The sequence below is a fragment of the Lissotriton helveticus genome, chromosome 4_1 (genome assembly GCF_964261635.1).
Source record: "Lissotriton helveticus chromosome 4_1, aLisHel1.1, whole genome shotgun sequence".
Classification (NCBI taxonomy): domain Eukaryota; kingdom Metazoa; phylum Chordata; class Amphibia; order Caudata; family Salamandridae; genus Lissotriton; species Lissotriton helveticus.
The window spans coordinates 1,592,374,575-1,592,384,993 of record NC_136063.1 but is presented as its reverse complement, the minus strand read 5'-3'; the positions used below and the strand labels follow the sequence as shown (position 1 = coordinate 1,592,384,993).

Genomic DNA, 10,419 nt, shown 5'->3' with positions numbered 1-10,419 from the left:
GGCCTTAGAGTTCCTTACACAGCACAATCTTCTCAGCAGGGCACTTCTTGATTTATTCAGTTTCAAGCAGCAGATCTGGAGGGCTCTGCCCCTCTCAGATACTTATTCAAAATTCTCTGGGTCAAGCAACAGGTCACTTCTAACCTCTAAGAGCAGGATAACTCCTCATAGTTCTGACCACATCCTGTAGAGTATGGCATTATTTTGACCCAGAGTGCAACAAATCTTCCAAATCCATAATGGCTGACTTTCCAGCAAGGATGTAAGAGCTGGCTAAACACACCCCCTGGGATGGCCTATCTTCATGGACTCTCCCCCTACCATCTGCACATACCTTCCTTAAGCCTAGCCCTGACTCTAGTTCAAGAGTGAAAGGGTAAAACTGAAACCCTGACCTCCCCTCTGCCTTTGAAGAGCATGGTTTACGACTCCACCCCATGGCCTTGCATTCCTATAGACCAGCACACTGCCCTCCCAGCAGAGTGGTTAACCCCAGGGGTTCTTTATCACCTCTTCAAAGCAGCCTGGTAATCCACTTAACTCTGACCAATCAGAGCAGACCACTGGAAGGCTGAATTTGGACTTACAAACAAAAAGTCTTATAACTTCTTGTATGTACACTTTAGGAGAAATTCAACAATAGAATATTGTTGGATTTACTACTACCATTCTGGGAAGTCTTTGAATTGTCCGGCTAGTCCTCTCCTATCAATATTTATTAATCAATAACTTCCTACCATGTTAACCCATGGGCCACGGGGTTTGCCATGGGGAAAATGACTTGGGACAGTTTTTTAGCACCAGGGCTTATAAAACATATTTATGAGTATTTCCCTAATGTCTACAGGACCCCCTCCCCCTGTGCAACTAGGGGAGACTTTTGGGGTTCTGAACCTGCAGAAATTTTGCAGGTCCTCCTTTCCCAGTGCTCCTTGCATCAAAGTCGAATTAGAGCAGAACTTTAACACAATGTTGTGAGTGAAATTTCACTTTACCCAGGCATATAAAAACTCATTTTATAAGGGTGTACCTTATAGTTAACTGAACCTCCACCCCTGGGATACCTAGGGGAGACCCTGGGGTCCCTAATATGCCAAAACATTGTTGGATTTCCATTTGTAAGTGCCCCTACCACCAAAGTCGAGTTTGGGCACGATTTACTGTTTAAAAGCAGTCCTGGCACCCAGTGCTGCTTTTAAACTGACCTCAGGCTTCAGCAAAAGCTGCTGGCCTCTAAACTACTATGCCTCAGGGTACTGAGGACGTCTAGGTAGTTTCAACCCCCTGCCCTATTATATACTAGGGGCCTATGGAGTAGGTCATGCCAGTTACAGGGGTACCCCACCATGCCATAGTGTACCGTAGTGTATGTTTGGTGTTTTAACTACATTCAAATGTGTTCCTTTCAGCTCAGCACTGGTCCTGGGACTGGTTAGGCAGAGCCCAGGGTCAGTAAAAGTCAGTTACCACCTGCATCAGTCAGCAAAAAGTTGGGGGGTGCCCAGGGCACAGGATGACTTTGCAACATAGCCCCCCAAATGAAAGGTGATGGGTTACTAACCTACACCCTGGTAGTCCTCATTAGCTAAGTGGAAAAACCTTGAAAGTCCATCTGCATTGGCATGGGCAACCCCAGGTCTGTGTTCCACTGTAAAGTAAATTCCCTGTAGGGAAATGGACCACCTTAACAGCTTGGGATTCTCAGAGGCATAGCTAGAGCTTGTGGTGCCCGGGGTTATCCTTCAGATTGCTGCCCCCCGGGGGGGGTGCTGGGGAAAAAGGACGGCGAGCACCTAAAAGAGGTCCGAGAGACATGTAGTATCGCCACTAATAGTTACCTCGATCGTGCAAATTACATGCACATACATGACACTGTCGAGGGCTAAACAGCCTCATCCCCAAAATAGTGCTGCCTGGGGCGGACTGCCCCCACCTACCTACGCCGCTGAAGAAAAAGCAGAAGGAAACCCAAAACTTACATCAGTTCTACTTACCCGGTTTGTGACATCTCACTCATAACATCACAGCTTGTGCAGGACCCTTGTCCCCAGTCCCCTTTCTGCCCCATCCATGACCTCAGCAATGTCTGCAGACCTGTCCACCACACTGGGTTTGACCACGATTCCCTTTGCAGCACCTTCAGGATACTAAAGGTGAGTCCAATGCACCTGATCACTAGACTAACTTGAGTTCTGCAGTTGGGGCAGTACCAGGCCGGATGAGGGAGAAGAGGGTTGGGAGGGGCAGTAAGTTAAAAACAAAGCTGGATGGACAAAATATGTTTATTCTGTCCCACGTTTCGATTGTCTTCACCTTCAGGTAACAGCATATAAAATAAAGGCACACTGTATGTTTAAAGATAAATCCAAGTTAAATTAATCAGTAGGAAATGCATTTGTTTGCATTATGATATTTTATTGATTAATTCAGTCACTACAGATGAGTGTAATCAGACAGTAAAGGAATAGATTCCTGGTGGTGGTGGGTAAGGAGTGATGGTTAACGTCTTCCGTATTTAAAGTGCTACGATGTCCCAGTCTATGACTTAAAGCACAATGAATATGCAACTCATTATTTGAACACAGTGTAAAATGTTTTTGAAGTGTCACATTTCGCAGTGGAATGTCTTTCATAAGTCACTGCTTCAATGGAAATGTCACATTATCAAAGTGAATACTTGGCCGCTATGATATTACCCACCTGCGTTACCTCACACAAATGAAACCTGCCACTAAATGAAACTCCCATCTCTCTCCAGCAAGTAAATTAATCACCAGAGTTTACTTGACACTGTGTGTTGCCCGAAAACTGCTTAATATACAAGGAACATTGTAGTACTTTTAACACCTCTGTACTGATACAAAACTGCGAAACAAAAGTTCCATTACTGAAGAGAAGAGTATTTTGAAGTGCAGGCCCATTTAAAACACTACCCCTGTTACTGTGCCGGTTTGTCCCTGTGCCCAAGGCCAAGGCCAGGGCCTGCAACCCACTCCCTCTACACATATCAGAGAAAGCACCATAGCTGCCAAGGTTTCAGACTGCTATGTGTGATGTTTCATAATTTCAGTGAAATTATTAGTGACATTTCAATGACAATGATTGACACCTTCACAAGAGTAACATTAATCAACTAAGACGAGGGAAACATGATGGGGTTGAATAAAAAAATGCAACAATAAAAAAATGCAACATAAATGAGTAGAAAGGTTTTTCCAAAAGCTAACTTGACTCCAACGTAATAAAAATCATTAACCCTGAGAGGTCCGCGCCCACCCCTCCTCTATCTGCCCAAGGCACAGATCACACCAGGACCCCCACATGCTGTCAGAGGAGCTACACTAGGCTCTATTGACTTAGGTAACACAGTGTGGCTCAGAAATCAAGAGCGGCCTAACACAATTTTAGTGCGGCTGTATGGAGTGGCGCGTCTCGTGAAAACGAGTGATTCAACAGACACAGGCTGTGAATGACTGCAAAACTACATCTTGTAACAGAGCAGGCAGCTGAAGATAATCATGACTGCGCACGCGGCGCTGCTAGATTAAAAGGCAAGCACATCTTTAATTTTATCAAAAACTAGCAGAGTGAGAGATACAATTACCTCACTCCAGGCGAGCGGCAATTAGGCACGGCACGGCCTCCTCGTGGCCGCACTGATTCCCGGGGCAAACCATGACGCCCGGGCATGATTCAGCAGCAAAGCTGCACAATGGTGTGCCTGGGCTGCGGAGGCCGCTGCAATCCTTGGGTTGGGTCGGGTGGGTCCGGTCGCAGGAACACATTTTTTTCCCATTTTTTGTTGCATCCTTAATTTTCGATTGACATAGTGTAGAGATGTGGGTAGTTCTGCACTTTCAGTCCTCCGTAGCCGCTCTTCAGTTTCCAGCCTCTACCTACTGGGCTCGCAGGAAGCTAGCCTTTTTCTGCGCCACTCGATCTTGATGCTGACTGCGAGACAACTTTGCCCGATTCCAGCATTTCACCTTCACGTCTTTCGGGGGTTTCTTCTCCATCACTGGGTTAGAGCAGATACCAGAGTGGGCCGTCTGGTACATTGCCTCCATCATGCCAGCAGCAACACCATGCTTCATGTATAGTGTGAACTGCTTTTTGAAGAGTTTCTCATTGTCGTCCGCCAGCTGCTTCATGTAGTTGCTCACATTCTGCCCATAAAAGTGGCGCAGGTGCTTGTCTGCATGAGACTCCTTGCTCTCCGAGTGGTAGTCAGGGAACCTCTTCATGCTGTGTGAAATGGAAAGTCCTCCATTCACTGCCCCTTTCAGAACACTGAAGACCTTGTTCCCAGTCGAGGTTATGGTCAGTCCAGCATCCAGAAAGCAGGTAAAGGCACCTGGTTGGCCATCAACATTCTCAACATTGTACTCATCCCTTGTGATCTCCGCCTGTCCCTCGTACACCTTGTCCAGTCCAAACTTATTCAGCAGCCTGCAAGCCAAGAGCAGGCCAGTGCAATAAGCTGCTGCATAGTTGGTCAGCCCGCCTTTCACGCCATATCTGGGAAGCTCATGGGAGAATACAGCGCTTACGATCATGTCTCCCTCAACGCTATCTGGCTAATGATATCCTGGTTTGTGATCTGCACAATCAATCTGTACTTAGGGGTGTTTTATTTGTTCCTATCTTGAATGACCAGGTGTTACCGTGCATACTAATCAGTCTTTCCCTCCTCCTGGTACCTCTTGAAGTAAGCCTTGCTTTGACAACTTTTACAAACCCCATTGTACCACTCTGCCGGTTACTCTTCAGGTAGCGACTTCAGCTGCGGGCCGTGGATGGCTGAAAAAGACAGGAACACATTTTTGAAAATAATTCCTGAGGTGTGAGGTGCTCTCATTGCCCCTGGAGCCTCCCACAAATTCATTCTCACTCAGGCACTGCAGACACCCATTGACACTGCATCGGGCAGCAGCAGGAAGTCACTTGACGTGTGGTGCACTTCAAACAGTGGCCGCGCTGTACTGGCCCATTGCGGCGGCCTTTATAATTTATTTGGGTACACTGATATGAGTGAGAAACAGATGAAAGATATACGAGTGAGGGATGGACGAAGGTGACCAGTGAGAGATTGACGAAGGAGGTACAGTGACAGTGAGATGAAGTAGATACCAGTGCGAGATGGAGAAAGGAGATATGAGTGAGAGATGTATCAAGGAGATACTAAGCTGAGTAAAAAAAGAAAAGCTGGGACTGCGAGAATAAAGGACTAACAAAGAAAGCAGAGACATAATATTGAAAACGATGGGATGGGTGATGAATAGAAAAAAGATATAAATAATGAAAAGCTGGAGGCAGGAGAGAGGGAGGAAGGAGGGTCATCGATCATAGCGTGAGAGATGGAGAACAAATGCAGAGGGCAGAGAGAGAAAGAAAATGCGAGACATGGAGGTGAGAGAAAGGAGGAAGGAAGGAATAAGGGAAAAATAGAGAACAGGGTAATAAGTGAGAGTAAAAGGGGATGGGTGAGGGGTGGAATTGAGAGGAAATGGAGAGAGAGGAAGGGATAAGAAACAGGAGAAGGTACTAGAGAGGCAACATGAACAGAGGTAGAAATAATGATGATGGAGAGAATGGAGGAAGAAGAACACAGGTGCGAAAAGGAAATGGAGGGAGGGGATTACATGGAAGTGGAAGGTGGTAGGGAAGAAAAGAGTGAAGGGGTAAAGAGAGGAGAGAGATGTATGACATTACAACGCATGCTTTTACCACGCATGCCTTTACAACATTGTTTTTACAACGCATGCCCTTACAACGCATATTGCTTTGGGGCGCTGGATAGTGAATAGTTTAATTTACTATTCCAACTCCAGTCCCCGTGGATAGTAGGGAAGGTGTTGGATAGTAAATTAAACCTATCCTAGAGCGCCCCCCAGCGCAATGCGTTGTAATGGTTTGCGTTGTAAAAGTTGCGTCGTAAAGGCACTGCGTGGTAAAAGTTGCGTTGTAAAGAATGTTTCCCAGAGGAGAGACATCATCGCTATGGTTAGGGCAGTAGATGCTGTACCTATGGTTCCAGGGGTGTCCAGAGCCCGCTGTACCCCAATCATGGCTGGCTTTTAATCCCGACCATCGAGAGGTCAGAGGGGCCGATTTTTTGCTGAATCGGTCCCATGCTATCCTTGCTACATCATTGATGACGGGGCATCGGGGGTCTAAACAGAGCTGTCAGCTCACTGAGTGACCGCGGCACGGAAGGAGCCCGCCTTCCTTTCATCTTATACTTGGCTGGAGTGGGGGCGCCCCATGGTTTCTCAATACCCCCTCTCCAGCCTTTTCATCCCGCCTTGGTAGCCCCCTGAACAGTGAACTTTCAGCTTCGCCCTAATGGCGCATTCCTGTCTCTTTTTTCTTAGTTACGCTAATAAGATCCGGCCCTGCTGCCACTTAGCCGCCATGAATCTGGTCTGACCTCGGCTGGCCAAGGAGGGCAAGCCAGTCGCTGTTGTGTGAGGGCTGCCGACCCTCTGACGGGCCCCCTCCCCTCGTGAGGAGGCCTGTGTCCTTAAGTTAACTGCTTGTTTATTGTACGGTACAGCGGCCGCCGCCCTCAAAATAGTGCCGCCTGGGGCGGACCGCCCCCCCACAGCAACACTGCTGGGGATTCTTCCCTCTCATCTGCATGAGCCGTCTGAGAGGCCTGTGCTCCGTTTGAACACAAAAGTGAGTCCCAAACAAATATGGTCTCAACTTTTCAGGGACCAGGCCACAGCAAAAGCCTCTCTCTCTCAATGGCACTCCATCTCTGCTCTCTGGGAAGAAGCCTCCTGCTAATAAAGGCAGCTGGCTGATAAAGGCCCCCTTCATTTAGCTGTGACAACACTGCCCCAATCCCTTGCTTTGAAGCATCTGTCTGAACTACAAATTATTTTTTGTAGTCAGGGGCCGGTAACACTGGTGCTGAGCACATAGTAGCTTTCAGAGTGTCAAAAGCCTTCTGACACTCTGGGGGTCCAAATCATCTTTTTGGACCACTTTTTAGAAGTCAGTTCTGTTAGGGGCCCCACAATGGTCCCATAATTTTGAACAAACCTTCTATAGCACCGTGTCAGTCCAAGGAAGCCCTGCCCTGAGTCTGGGTAACAGGAGCTGTCCAATCCAAAATAGTTTTAATTTTAGCTTGGAGAGGCTGTACATGACCACCACCTACCAGATGACCCAGGTACACCACAGAACTCTGCCCTATTTGGCACTTGCTTGCCCTAATAGTCAGGCCTTCCTGCTGCATGGCCTGAAGCACTTCCCTTACGTGGTTTAAGTGATCTCCCCAGGTAGAACTGTATAAGGCTATATCATCCAGGGAAGCTACACTGAACTGTTCCAACCCAGACAAGGCCCTGTTAACCAACCTTTGGAAGGTGGCAGGTGCATTCTTTAATCCAAAGGGCATTACCTTGAGCTGATAATGTCCCACTGGTGTGGAAAATGTTGACTTCTCCTTTGCTCCATCAGTGAGGGCAATCTGCCAGTAACCTGAAGTTTAATCAAAAGTACTCAGGTACTTAGCAGCCCCTAACCTATCAATAAGCTCATCATCTCTAGGTATAAGGTGAGCGTTAGTCTTTGTTACTGCATTCAAATCTCTGTAGTCCACACAGAACCTTATCTCCTTGGGTCCCCCTGAGGATTAGGAGTAGGTACCAGCACCACTGGACTGGCCCGTGGACTCTCAGGCGGTACAAATACCCCCAGCTCCAGCATGTTAGCAACCTCAGCTTTAAGCTGGCTCTGAGATGGTCAGACAACCTGTATAGTTTATTTTTGACAGGTAGGGTGTCACCAGTGTCAATGTGGCACACACACCACTCAGTGATGCCTGGGGTCAGAGAGAACAGGCCAGTAAACTGCTCCAGCATCTGCTTACAGTCTCTGTGCTGCTGGTCTGTTGATTTGGGAGAGAGTACCACTCCCTCCACTGACTCATTTTGCACATTAGTGGAGAGGAGGTCGGGCACAGGCTCAGTTTCCTCCTCCACACCCTCATTAGTTACCAGTAACATGGTCATGGCTGCCCTGTCATTGCCGGGTTTCAATCTATTCACATGCAGGACCCTATGAGGGTTCCTGGGGGTGCCAAGGTCAACCAAATAGGTAACCTCACCCTTCTTTTCTAAGATTGGATTGGGCCCACTCCACTTGTCATGGAGGGCCCTGGGAGCCACAGGCTCCAACACCCACACCAACTGTCCTGGAGTATACTCAGGCATAGTAGCCTTTTGATCATACCATGCTTCATGAGCTCTTGGCTGGCCTCCAGTGTCCTGTTTGCTTTGTACATGTACTCTGCAATTCTAGATCTAAGGCCTAACACATAATCAAGCTCATTATTCTTTGCTACCTTAAGAGCCACCTCTAAAGCCTCTCTTAGCAGGCTCAATGGCACCCTCACATGGTGTCCAAACAACAACTCAAAGTGACTGAAACCAACCCCTTTCTGTGGCACCTCCCTGTAGGCAAACAGTAAGCATGGGAGGAGAACATCCCATCTCCTCCTGAGTTTCTCTGACAACCCATTTATCATGCCCTTCAGGGTTTTGTTGAATCTCTCAACAAGAACATTTGCCTGTGGGTGATAGGGGGTGGTGAACTTGTAGTTAATACCACACTCATCCCACATAGCTGGACAGGACGTTTGTGCCCCTATCTGACACCACCTCTTTTGGGAACCCCACTCTGGTGAACACACCAAGCAGTGTTCTAGCCACTGCAGGAGCATCAATAGTTCTAAGAGGTATGGCTTCAGGGTATCTAGTAGCATGGTAAATCACCACTAAGATATACATATTCCCTGATGCAGTAGGTGGGTCTGGGGGACCAACAATGTCCATCCCCACCCTTTCAACAAGAACCCCAACCACCGGCAGCTGTATTAGAAGAGCCTTTGTCTTGCCCCCTGCCTTGTCACTGGCCTGACAGGTGTCAGGGGAGCTGCAAAACTCCTTTACCTTTTCAGACATATGGGGCCAGTAGAAATGGTTCACCAACTGGTTCCATGTCTTTGTCTGTCCCAAATGTCCTGCCAAGGGGATATCATGACCCAAAGTCAGGATGAACTCTGTGTACTTCTGGGGCACCACCAACATCCTGGTGGCCCCCTCCTTGAGGTTTATGGCATCAGTATAAAGCAGTCCATCTTCCCAGTAGAGTTTGTGAAAGCCACTGTCATCCCCCTCCTCTTGCTTAGAAGCATTCCGCCTCAAGCTCTCAAGGGTGGGACAGTCACGCTGTCCCTGACTGAACTCCTCACTGGAGGGTCCACCTGCTCCTGTCAGTTCTGTCAAATCTGAAGGCTCCGACAGGAAAGGAGTCCCTTCCTCAGAGGCCAGATCCTCTCCATCAGGGTTAGATTCTTACTGCTTCTCTGGAGTTCCCTAGGCTGGCTTACTAGGCCCAGTGCCCTTGTCCATGGATGCTTGGCCCTTTGTTCCAGGGTCCAAGTGTCCAGCCCCTCCCATTTGGCTTGTCTGTGACCTAGTCACAGCACATACCCACTCTGGGAGCTCCAATATTTTCATATGGAGTCCTCTCTCCACCTCTGACCACACAGAGGCTTCAAGGTCATTTCCCAGTAAACACTGGAGTGAGAGCACCTTTGACACAGCTACCTTCATAGGGCCTGTCACACCTCCCATTCCAAATCCACCAGAGCTATAGGATGGAGTTTGGTATTGCTGTCTGCATATGTCACCCGATGAAACTCACTAGGTAACACCCTCTCTGGAGGCATCAGTTCATCCAGAACCATTGTTACACTAGTTCCAGTGTCTCTGATAGCCTCAACCTCAGTCCCATTCACTTTAGGCCTCTGCCTGTACTTGACCATGTTGGAGGTAAGGCAGCAAGGGTGGCAATATTCACCCCCCCAGGGACACTAAGGTTGCCTCCACCACCTGACTACCCCTCTCTGGGGTACCACTCTCTACCCCTACACTGACACTGGTAATACCTGTGGTTGGCCCCTTACGGGAGAGCTTCTTGGTGCAGACAGCATCTCCCTGCTTGTGCCCTGGCTGGTTACAGTCAAAGCACTTACTCACCTTTGAGGGATCAAAGAACCTACTAGGCTTCCCCTGAAACCCCTTGCCTTTGAATTTGGGTTGGCTAGGGGCCTACCCTCCTTGTGTAGGTTTTTGTCGGTCGGTGGAGAACTCCTTAGGTTTTTTACATTCATTTCCCTGGGTTTTCCCCTGGGGAGGGGCCTGTCCTCCTTTCTTCTGGTCACCCCCCTGGTGCTGAATGGAAACCCGGGTTCGCACCCACTCATCAGCTGATTCCCCCAGCTCTCTGGGGTCTGTCAGATTAGAGCCCACTAGATACAGGCCTAACTTCCCTTCTGCACAATGAGGAGTCAAAATGTGTTCTTTAAAAAATAAATTATACAATCCCTCATCTGTGTCAACT

At 48.2% G+C, this 10,419-nt stretch overlaps 1 pseudogene; it reads right to left on the bottom strand.

The window, feature by feature from the left end:
* Window positions 1–3,829: 3,829 nt before the first annotated feature.
* LOC144827609 (large ribosomal subunit protein uL18B pseudogene) lies at window positions 3,830–4,743 on the bottom strand (annotated as a pseudogene).
* Between the last annotated feature and the right edge of the window lie 5,676 nt (window positions 4,744–10,419).